We start from the raw sequence: 12220 nt of genomic DNA, 5'->3' as shown, positions 1-12220 counted from the left end.
GCAAACTTTGAACATTTTATTGATTGAAATGGAAAAACATTTTCGCTTTGTCATTGATATACTTGTGAGTATTGTATCTTGTATATTCTTTACTTGCAGTAGACAAATCATTTGAAGCAACGTGCTTTTAAAAACATAAATTAAGTCGAAGTGGTACTTGTGTATGGTAAGATGTTATATATCAATCATAATTGAAAAGATAAAAAATGAATGCGGGTCATATGAGATAACTTACGTCAGTTCATACAGATATTTGGCCGACTTCCTTCCATCAATATTTGTATAAAGATTAAGCAAATATTCAACATGAGATATTAGAATTTAAAGCTTTCAAATAATTTATTCTACAATTTTAATTTATTGCAAGTGGTTATGTCTTCAAATACAGTTGGAAAACTAAACTGCTTGTCGTTTATCAAACTGTAGAGCAAATGTAACTTATTGTTTTCCTTAGGCTTCCTAGCGTAGAGAATTTATGTCCCAATGCATTCAAATGGGCTGAACTATATAAGGCACCATTCAATCACTCAAGATTTTAAACCTATAGGATACATTCACCGCTGTCTAGTGTTTCCTCCTATAACCTGAACAAAATATTACTCGTATATGTGATCAAGATACGTTTACACGATGTCTTTGAACTACATTGTACAATATTATGTGTTCTATCGTACGGATGTTCAACTTATATCTTTCTATTCTCAATATAGATCTATGTCGTCTCTAGATTTTGCTTGATGTTCAGCTTTATGTAATCTTTTGATGCTTACCAAACTGTGTCTTAAACAATTTTTTTTCAAACATTTTTAAATACATGGATAATATTTACATTCTCCGAACACTTTTGAAAATTTTAATGTTCGTTTTGTATGAACCGCAAAAGCAAAGGCGCCAAAGTTACGCTACCTCCGCTTATTGATAAAGTGTCTCTGTTTTGACGACACATGTAACCAGGGAAAACGATTCTTATTTGATGTCGCAGTTGTTCCGTCAGGTAAACAGAATGATCTTATGTTAAAGACTACAATATAATATTAAAATTTATAAAAAAGAACTTGTTAACAAATGGATTGGAACTGTAAATTAAATGTAATTATAAGAAATGAAATTACTTTTTCGGATTTTACAAAATCAACAACAGGACATTATCGGCAAATTTAAAATGAATCGCTAGAGCAACTTTTGTTTATATCGCTTGTCATTTACCTAGGGAAAATATCATGTGACCTACTACAAGGACAACAATAACTTGGCAAAAACGTGTTTTCTTTTACGCCACTGCATTTCTGTCTTTATGTGAAGTATTCTACCGAAATCTGCGTGGTAGTCGGCGAAAATATTAAGCATAAATTTAGTTGAATTGAATATGAAATAAGAACAGCATGATTTAGGGGTTTTAAACCTGAGGATATAATAATGTGAAAAGATATCGCGGAATATCCATATGTGAATATACGTTTGACATTTACAAAAATACAATGCTTTGGATACATCACTTCACGATGAATGAATTAGGGTAGATTCTGTCAGAAAAAGTTGTTATATCCCTTTTATAAAATGCCCGATAATGCACTTTAAAATGATACGCTTGTCTTACAATTTAAATGGACCTGCCCAGTTTTCAGAAATGTCAGTTTTAAAAGAGCATTGTTTATATTATCATAATTATTACAGCATGCATTTTCCTTTCACATTAATGCTCTTTGAAAGTTTTACAGTTTGCATTTTGGAAAGACTTACGCATAAATGCTGCCATTTATAAGACATTTTGTTCAACTCTAGAAACAAACATGAAATTATTTAGTAATGGCGCTTTGAATCATACCCATATCCTTATAGAATGTGAAAATGATAACACAATCATAAACTATCATAAACATTAAATTTTATACTTACTGTTACATTTGCACAGAACAATTACTTTACAACATCTACGAATAATGTTTACTTATAAAGTAGTTTGAGCAGAGCAATCGAGTCATGCATCTGTATTATCTAATTGCTGGTCTTTGAACTGTTTTTGAAAATGTGTAACTTTCTAAGTACTGAATATCCGTACACACGATTTGATGGAACCTAATAGATATGTGAAATGACTAAGAAGAAATGCAAAGTCTCTTTGATACTTATTCATTAATAACTTGCCCTTGTGTATTATTTTTAGTATATCTTTGTTGTAATTATCATAAATTTATTACTTCATATTTTGATAAATGGTACGGAATCCTGTTCTTGCCACATTTAACCTCGCCCTGCTAACACGCGACAACGCGATTGTTGATAGCATGTTCGACTTGTTTAAAAGTTATAAAATATAACGAAAATTATCGCTTGTCTTTCTTAATTTTCTCATCGGGAAATTGAAATTCCGCTTAAATAATGATATATAGTTGCGATAATTAGTAACACCTCGCATTAATGCGAATGACAATATTGTCACTTTGACAACCGTTAAAAAGCTAACGTACAGATATGAAATTTTAAAATTATTTTTGCTAGCATTTTTATCAATATCCCAGTAACACTCTTGGAAATCTATAGCTCATCTATTGATTTGAATTAATCGGTGATTACGACTAGATCATATATATTACTGGTAATTAGCACCCCCGTGCCCGATCGTTATCAGGTTGTTATTGAACAGAACTGTGATTTCCAAAATTTATACTAAGATAATGTTGTTTTTTACCCGTTTTCGTTTTATTTCACTATGTATAAAATAAAATATGTATCTACTTCCGAACACAATAAAAATACAAGAGGGTCAAAGTACTCCAAGACGTTTTTCTGAAACTGACTATTTGACCTTGAAGTATACATACACTGTATCATGAATGGTAACAACTATGTTTAGTATAACATGAGAGCTTCTTCGTAGTGTTCTCTGGTCACTCACCTGGCCTTGACTGTTTGAACTTGAATGTATTTATGACACTCTGAATCAGGAATGGTAATAACTGTGTTTAGTACCGTGCCCCTTAGACGAGTTGCCCCTTAGACGAGTCAAGTACCACCATTTGAACAAATTTGAGAGAGGATCATACTTTGAAGAAAATTTATTTTCCATGTCCCTTCTGTGCCGCCAGACGAACTAAAGCACTAAAATGCATCTTTTGTTTATGCGATGGTTGAATAGGATGACCAGCTGGTAGGATAATAGGATGATAGGATGAGTGATGGTACTATCCTATATTTGCTATCCCACTATCCTACCATCGCTATCTTATCATCCTTCCATACCTACTGTCCTGCCATCCTACCATCCTACCATCCTACGATCGCGCTTTGATAATTAAGCGATGGACGATGATAGGATATGAAATAAACAGTATTACGTAAGAATCATCAGAGTGAAACTGTAAATCTAAATGGATATAACTATTATATATAGAGAGTATATAGATATTTATATGTTTATCTATGTTGTAGGCATAAAAGCTTTATTAATATAATATTATGTAACTCCTAATTAACAAACATTCATGATAGGATATTAGGATAGTACGATGGTAGGATGGTAGGATAGCGAAGTTAGGAAAATAGGAAGATTGGATAGTAGGATGATAGGACAGCGGTAGTATGCTAGTAGGATACCATCGCTTTTCTACCGTAACGGTCCTACTATCGCTATTCAAATATCCTACCTTGCAACGATACCTACTATCTTGCCATCCTACCTTCGCGCTTTGATAGTTAGGCGATGGGCGATGTTAGGCTGTGAAATAAACAATATTTCGTAAGAATCAACCTTCGCCATCCTACTATCCTACCACCGCCATCCTACTATCCAGTCTTAATAGAGCGCAATTTGGGCTCCGTGTAATCTTCTTAGTACTGTTATAGTCTCAGCATGAAGTGGCCATAACTAATTACTGACCACTTCTGGTGAAAGATAATACTACATTGATACACTGCTCCAGATGTTTTCTACTGGTGTATGTGAGATATCATTGTATTTAGTTTTTTTTTATTTTGTTTTCGGTAAAATAATCAGTCACGATATTTTAGCATGCGTATTTATTCAGAGAGACTTTACTATATATTATTTCAATAGAACACAAAATAAAATTTTAACTGATTAAATTTCATTTGCAGTTTCCTACTATCCTTCCATCTTGACATCCCACTATCCTACCATTGCGAGTTGATAATTAGGCGATGGACGACGTTAGAATATGAACAAAACAGTATTCCGTAGATAACCATGATTTATACATTAAACGCACGCTTTTACACGTTCTCGAAGCTGTTTTACGGGTTTTAAAAATCCCAACCAATTACATTCAAATAATTGTTCAATGCGATTGAAATAAGATACTCTCTGAAATCTGCTGAAAGAAAATGTAGCTGACTTTAATGTCTATATCATGAAAACACTATACCTGTCTGAAGAATATGAAAATAAACTTTTCGTCTGGAAAAAATGCGGAAATTACTTTGCCTTTAAAATGCATCCGCAAGAAAATGAAAACAATATACTTCACTGGAATCGATAAACATATAAATAAATTTAACTTCGGAACAAAAATATCGTCCGTAATATACAAAATGAAAGCTGTGTTCATGCAATTTGTCGTAGAGAACAAAACAAAAAATAACCCTTGTCTTACGGAATCCTTTATAGCTCATGTCGTGTCCCATCCGAGGACACACGGCACGACACGCGACCTTATGATACGACAGTCTGCACGACGAAAGACACGACGGGCGACAATACGACACGACGTCGCGACATTAATATCGCGCTTCGTGTCATATTGTTGTGCCTCAAGTCGTGCGTAATGTCGTATTGTCGTGTGTTGTGTTGCATGTAGTGCGTCAACCTAATAGAGTTTACAACACGACAATACGACACGACGCAAGACGATGCGACACGACATGCGACAGTAATTGCGTAGCGCGCGTCGTTTCATATTGTCGAGCGTCGTATCGCATGACGTACCTCAACCTAGAAGAGTAGATGGTCGACACATACACGACGCGTGACAATGCCATACGACGCACGACACACGATACGACGGGCGACAATAAGACACGACATCGCGATGTTATTGACGCGCGTCGAGTCGCATTGTCGTGAATCATGTCGTGTCGTAGTGTCGAGTGTCATGTTGTGTGTCGACTGCCTAGGGCGACATAGGACATAGTTTTTTTATAACTTAAACTTAACAGCAAAACATTTGGGAAGCTTTAATAACATGTTTGAAATTCCGTTTAATGATTTTATTATTAATGATCAACCTCTGTTAAAGGTGTCTATATGCCATTGCTGGATAAAACCATTAAAGTTACCAAGATTTGTCTATACAATATACTTAATTCTTAATACATAATTTGAAAACCGCCCTGTTAGCGTGGTAGGTTAAGTAAAAGACGGCGAGCACAGGACTGTCATTCATGGGTTCGCGACAAATTGATAAATTTATAAATCAACTGTGAATTCATGAAAAAGAATAAACTGTAACAGCAATATATTCATGTCAGTAAAATGGTTTAAATCTAAATAACTTGAGATTCAACACGGGTAGCTCAAGAGATAGTAGTTTTGCGAGTTACCTGTAAAGAAAATTATGTCCACAAGGTTATCCGTAATCCACATCTGCACTATTCATGCAGATTATCTTTAGATTTGAACGTATATGTTTTTTTCAGTTCAGAGCGTATTTGTTTTATGAAAGTACATAATTTTACATGTACACTTGGTTTATGCTTTGTATGTTTCCAAATTGCTGGGTGTCGGTTTTATTTTGTTCAAAAGAATTTTTAAAACGTAAGGCAATAAACAATATGCACAGTCACATTTTCTCCCCCATACAGCTTGAGCAACACTGTAAATGCGTTTGCTAAGATATGTCCCAATATCCTTTCCGCAGCTGTAACATTATTAAACGTATTAGCGTCTGATGGCCCTTTCACGCTTCCGTAGAATCAACATTTATTACATGAAATTCATTTTGAAAATATTTCTGAAATGTCTAGGTCTGCAGCTCTCAAATACGGAAATATTTTACATCCGAGGCATATACTGACACTTTCAGACAACATCAAAAAGGACCTTTTGAGCGATTTGACGAAGTTCCAAAAATCTCTATGTACCGTTACGGACTCCTCTGTTTGTGTTTATCCCGAGCTCAAATATGTTTTCCTAGATGAAAAGCTGACATGTCGTGCTAAAGCCCAGGTAATTTGAAATTGTTAGAAACTGCTGAAAATTGACTTCCTATTAGCAAAAATATAAAAAATAAAAAAAAGTACACGTGCATACATTTTGACGGGGTGACCCCTGAGCGTGACCCCTGACTATCAACCAATCCAAAGGCGACTTTATTTTCTTTACTTCCGGAAATTGCTGAAGGTCGAGTGACGTCATTTTCTGTGTTGTCAAAAACACACATATGCCTGGCGAGATTGCATAAAAATGTGCCCGCTGTCCTAAGGATATAGCAGTGGTACAGTGGTTTGCAGGTTTCTTAAAGTGCAACTGTGGGTAGAAGGCACACACGAACCTGACCCTTTTATTATATACCTTCTCTGCATATATATCTTCAAGTTGGTATTTTCATTTTTCCTATTTCCCACAAATTAAAGTATCATTTGTATTGCTTTTCCATCAACAATGTCATCATTATTTGAGAATCGTTCACGCTCCATAATGACGTTAACGCCATAACGCGCAGACATTCCGGTTACGATCATGGGTACGTGAGGCACACTGTACCGTTAAAGGTCAACGGCGGTCGTAATGACCGTTTTCAACGGATTTTTTGTGATAAATTATAGTTAGATATATAATGAGAAGAGAATCCTTCACTGGCTGAAGGTGCAAATGGATATATCTGGTTAAAGGTAACTGTTTAGGCGGTACCGAAGCTCTTACGAGTTACCGCGGAACAGCTTCTCGTGTAATGCAATTATTACATGCAGAAAACTTGCAAAAAACGATACTATATACGCCGTCCTCTCTGACACTTTTTTTATTAAATGTTAAAGGTATTATTACGTTTACGTTTTGACACAGAAATATGTTTTCACATCGCGTGATGTCCCTGTTATCCCTCACAATTCTACCATAGAAGTAATTTTAATAATTTAAAATGTTTCGATCTGCGGACTACTGTATTACTTATATTTTTATTTATCAAAAGACAGTTTAAATGTAAATAATGCAAATAATCACCACCCGGAGTTGAGCAAACTCTGTCAGATATGCCACCCACGTTGATAAAATTCTCCTTGGATTTACATCTATCTTAAAGTAATATTTTTTAACCCTGTGGATTATTTTGTCATGAACTTGGCGCCGATGTCTCAAGATTTTAATTCCGTTTTCGGCCTAGATATCGCCGATCGCTGTGCTTATGTTCCAAAAAATAGCACAGTTTCCATTGTCTAATCGATCGCAACAAAAAAAAAAAGAAAGATAGCACTCCGTTAAGTCCCGGATTCCAAAGTTCCAGTCGTGCACCTGGTATTATCGACCCGTTTTCCCCCACTCCTCTCCCACAAAGAAAAACGCAACGGATTAACATCGATCTCAAAGCTTATCATTTGAGCCTGTAAATCCAGATTTCCAGATTAATCCGCATTTTTTTCATCACTGTATGATGATAAAGCTCCCTAAATATTCAGCAAAAACTTGTAATTTGATTTCAATGAGGGGAAAGGAAAAAACTCATTATTACTATTTGAACCTGCTATTACATGCGATTTTCCAATTTTGTTTACACGCCATTTCCATTTTAGGCTCTACATACCTTCATTGCAAAGGCCAGCATATTAGAATGCAGAATTTCTACTATTTATTAACAAATAAATATGTTCACACATAAAGTCTTGGGGAGACTCTTTAATGATTTTTTTTATGAAACTAAGAACCCCTCCTCCCATAACTCTGACAGTAATCCATCGATTATTACGAGATTTAGTACAATCTTACTTTTGCTTTTACAAACATAAGATTTTATAAGACGCTCTCAAGCTATATATGGGATTTTTTTAAGTTTACGATACTTGAAAATATAGCTGAGTTTTTAATGAGGTATTGCAATACATATTTATTTATAGGCAAACTTTTGCATTTTTATTGAAAAAACTGGACAACATTTCCGTCACTGTTCAAGTGATATGTAGTAATTTCATTAACAAAAATCGTCAAAAGCGGGTATGTATATAAATTCACTATAACGTTACACTTATGATAACCTCTTCTTCGATTATCGCCGACTCATTTCAATGGTATGGTAATGATTGTAGCTAGCTGATTAGCGATTACAAGTAGTGATTTAAATCTTATCCCAATCAGCCAACTGGTGCCTTCAATAACCTTTTTGTTCTAACATCTATTTAGCCAACGATTGATGCCGATTAAAGCCAAAACATAGACCTCTGAACTGGCTATATTGAAATCAAGAGAAAACTGCAAACAAAGTTACACTTACAAAGTTTTCAGAAAATTCTCGACAAAAAAAAAACATCATTTTCAGCCATTTTTACTACCACAACAAAAACTCCTCACATAAAGACTCCCACAACAACACTTTATGTTCGACCCCCTGCAAATGCATACCAATTTTGAATAAAATTGCTCTATGCACATCTAATTGATAATTACTAGAGATTTTCAACTTACTTCGACGCGGACTGCGGACAGAGGACTGCGTACTTACAGTAGGGTTTTCTCAAAATATTTAAAGGTTCGCAAGAAAGAAAACATACCTATGGTATATATGTTTCTTTTACCTATATGCGTAGTAACTTTTGCCTTCATTGTAGAAATTAGTGCATTGTGATATAATTTTCTGCTATTATACAATACATACGTTTGCAAATATATGGATAATGAACAGGCTACATTTAACAAACGTAATCGCAATTTTCAGATGTCATCTAAATACTCTGTCGCATTTTACTTGCCTTTAGCATGTTCTTCAAATATCCGTTGGCTTTAACATTTTATTTTGATATTGAGACATTTCTGGCGTTACCTATTTTCCGCGCGACTCGAATTACACGACATGTGAAGTTTCGGACCCACAGTAGTACGATAATATACTTCACCTTAATATATTCATGCATCAAAAAAGTATAACTTGAAACATGGATTTGAAGATAATGACGGCTGCTATGCTGCTATAAAACAGTTCCTAGACTTATTTTTCCTAACAACAAGATAAGTAAAAAAGCAGTAATATCTTTGTGAAAAAAATAATCAAACATTCTCAATAAAATGAATGTCCGTTTAATTTTTGTTGAATATCATAAATACAATGTTCTCGTAGACTTTTATAAGGAAAAATCGTTGTCTTTCATTAATTTTGATAATTGTAGAATGTTCCACGAAACCGAAGTTTTAATAAAATATCTTGAATGATTTCGTTCAGCATTTTGTCTAAACATACGGGAAGTTCTCTATTTCCTTCTCCTTCCTCTTATCTGACCTTCTTAAAATGTTTGCATAATATTCGTATTAAGAGTGATATTATTTTTATTTGAAACATGTTAAGTTCATGTCTTACTATATATATTATTGACGTGTATATGAAATTGTATGTCGTATGTATATTATGCAAAGAAAAATAAACGGGGTAAACCAGTTGGGGCCTCAAAATATACAGGAAGTTCTCATACATGTACCTTTCATCCCCTCGAAATAATTACCATAATTTAGCGACAACATTCGAATTAGTTATGTATCAGCATGTTTGAAAATTAAAAATAGCATATCTGATACATTACCATAACTTAGCGACGACATCCTAAATTAGTTGTGTATCAGCATATTTGAAAATATTAATAGCATCATGACACTGTATAACACGATAGGGTGAAGAATTTAGAAACGTATAAAACTGAATTTGCATGGTCTGAAATGCTTAAGAATTTATAAAAGCACGTGCGACATTTTGTTTTTACTGCGGCGCAATAATCACGCATCGTATCGTGCATATTCAAAATTGTGCGTCGTAAAGTAGCAGTTCAGCGTCGCATGTGCAAAAATATGAAACTCCGTATTTCTGTATACGCTATATACATTCTTTGATACCGAATATTTCAATTATCATAATAGGTAATCACTTGTAACATATGTTGCTGTGATACCCTATGCATAGGGGTCGTCTGAGCTCAAACAGGTGAACCTCTTGCGGCTCAGGGGAAGAGTGTCTGTCTTCGCACCAGGTTCAGATCCTGGATTATAGGGTATGTTGATCGTTGAATCAACAGCCATTTGCACTGCTGGCGAATACACGAAACTGACAGCAAGCATGCAAATAAGTTGCAACACATCTAATAAAAAAGAACAAGCTAGCGATACAGATCCTCTAGCTGTTTGTTCATAAATACGGTAGTCGAACTATTAATCAAAAAGCGATATAAAAGGTAAAAGGGTAAAATTTTTAAGAAATGCTCCCATGCTATTAAGAATGCTTGTAAAACAAAATGTATCGGTATTTCATATACAATAAGACGGATATTAATAAATCTTATAACTGTCTTTTCTCGGATATTTTAAATGGAAACAGTATTATGTCATTAGAACCGGGTGCTTCAGTTATGCAGTTTGAGAAAACCCCTATAGTAAGTCCGCAGTACGTGTCGAAGTAAGCTGAAAATCTCTATAAGCAAAGAACCTGCTTACTTGAGCCTTTTTCAAAAAGGACCTTTCAAAAAATTATATAATCCAAGCGAATTCCAGAAATTGATAGACCAAATAATCGAAATACTCAAACCGGTAATATTTAACCTGGGAAGATACGCCCGGCAGATACGGATTCGGCTAAAATAACAATCTTAACAATCTTTACCGTGTTTACAAAAAAGGTCATCTTCCCTTTTTTTAACAGGCAGTTTCTATGGTATGGAAAGTTGTATTTACGCTTAGGGTGATAGTCAAAACCAGTTGTCAGCGATACGAAGGACCGGCAAGTCATTAAATAGTATTCTAACTTTTACATGACAGCTGAAACAATATCACGATTTTTGTACCCCTCCCCCCAACAACAAAATTGTAAGGGGAGGGGGGGAGGTATACTGGTTTCAGGTTGTTTGTCTGTCTGTCCGTCCGTCTGTCTGTCCGTAGACACAGATTGTGCGCACCATCTCTCCTCATCCCCTTGACACAATTTAATGAAACTTAAATTGCAGAGTTATGGGACTTTGTTTTTTGTTACTATACTATATACATAGACACAATCTTGTGCACACCATCTCTCCTCATCCGCTTGACACAATTTAATGAAACTTCACACAAGTGATCAATAACAACAGTAGTTGTACATGGGGCATGTTAGGTTCTTTCAGAATAGAAATTGCAGAGTTATGGGACTTTGTTTTTGTTACTATACTATATACATAGACACAATCTTGTGCACACCATCTCTCCTCATCCGCTTGACACAATTTAATGAAACTTCACACAAGTGATCAGTAACAACAGTAGATGTGCATGGGGCATGTTAGGTTCTTTCAGAAAAAAATGTGCAGAGTTACGGGACTTTGTTTTTTGTTACTATACTATATACCTTTGCAAAAGTGGTCGCATTTTAAGTAAGATACTCATTAAATTTGATCAAGCTGTTCTCAGGTGAGCGACCAAGGACCATTTGGTCTTCTTGTTTTTGTACCCCCCAGAGTTACGGGACTTTATTTTTTGTTACTATACTGCATACATAAACACAATATTGTGCGCACCATCTCTCCTCATCCCCTTGACACAATTTAATGAAACTTCACACAAGTGATCAGTAACAACAGTAGTTGTGCATAGGGCATGTTAGGTTCTTTTAGAAAAAAAAAATGCAGAGTTACGGGACTTTGTTTCTTGTTACTATACTATATACATAGACACAATCTTGTGCGCACCATCTCTCCTCATCTCCTTGACACAATTTAATGACACTTCACACAAGTGATCAGTAATAACAGTTACTGTAGTTGTGCATGGGGCATGTTAGGTTCTTTCAGAAAAGAAATTGCAGAGTTATGGGACTTTGTTTTTGTTACTATATTATATACATAGACACAATCTTGTGCACACCATCTCTCCTCATCCGCTTGATACAATTTAATGAAACTTCACACAAGTTATCAGTAACAACAGTAGTTGTGCATGGGGCGTGTTCGGTTCTTTCAGCAACAAAAATTGCAGAGTTATGGGCCTTTGTTTCTTGTTAACATACTATGTACATACAGTCTGCATATGCAGTCTTGTGCGCGCCTAATC

Source organism: Mercenaria mercenaria, chromosome 15 (assembly GCF_021730395.1).
Source record: "Mercenaria mercenaria strain notata chromosome 15, MADL_Memer_1, whole genome shotgun sequence".
In the NCBI taxonomy this organism is placed as follows: Eukaryota; Metazoa; Mollusca; class Bivalvia; order Venerida; family Veneridae; genus Mercenaria; species Mercenaria mercenaria.
The sequence above is the reverse complement of the archived record's forward strand: the minus strand, read 5'-3'. Positions refer to the sequence as shown.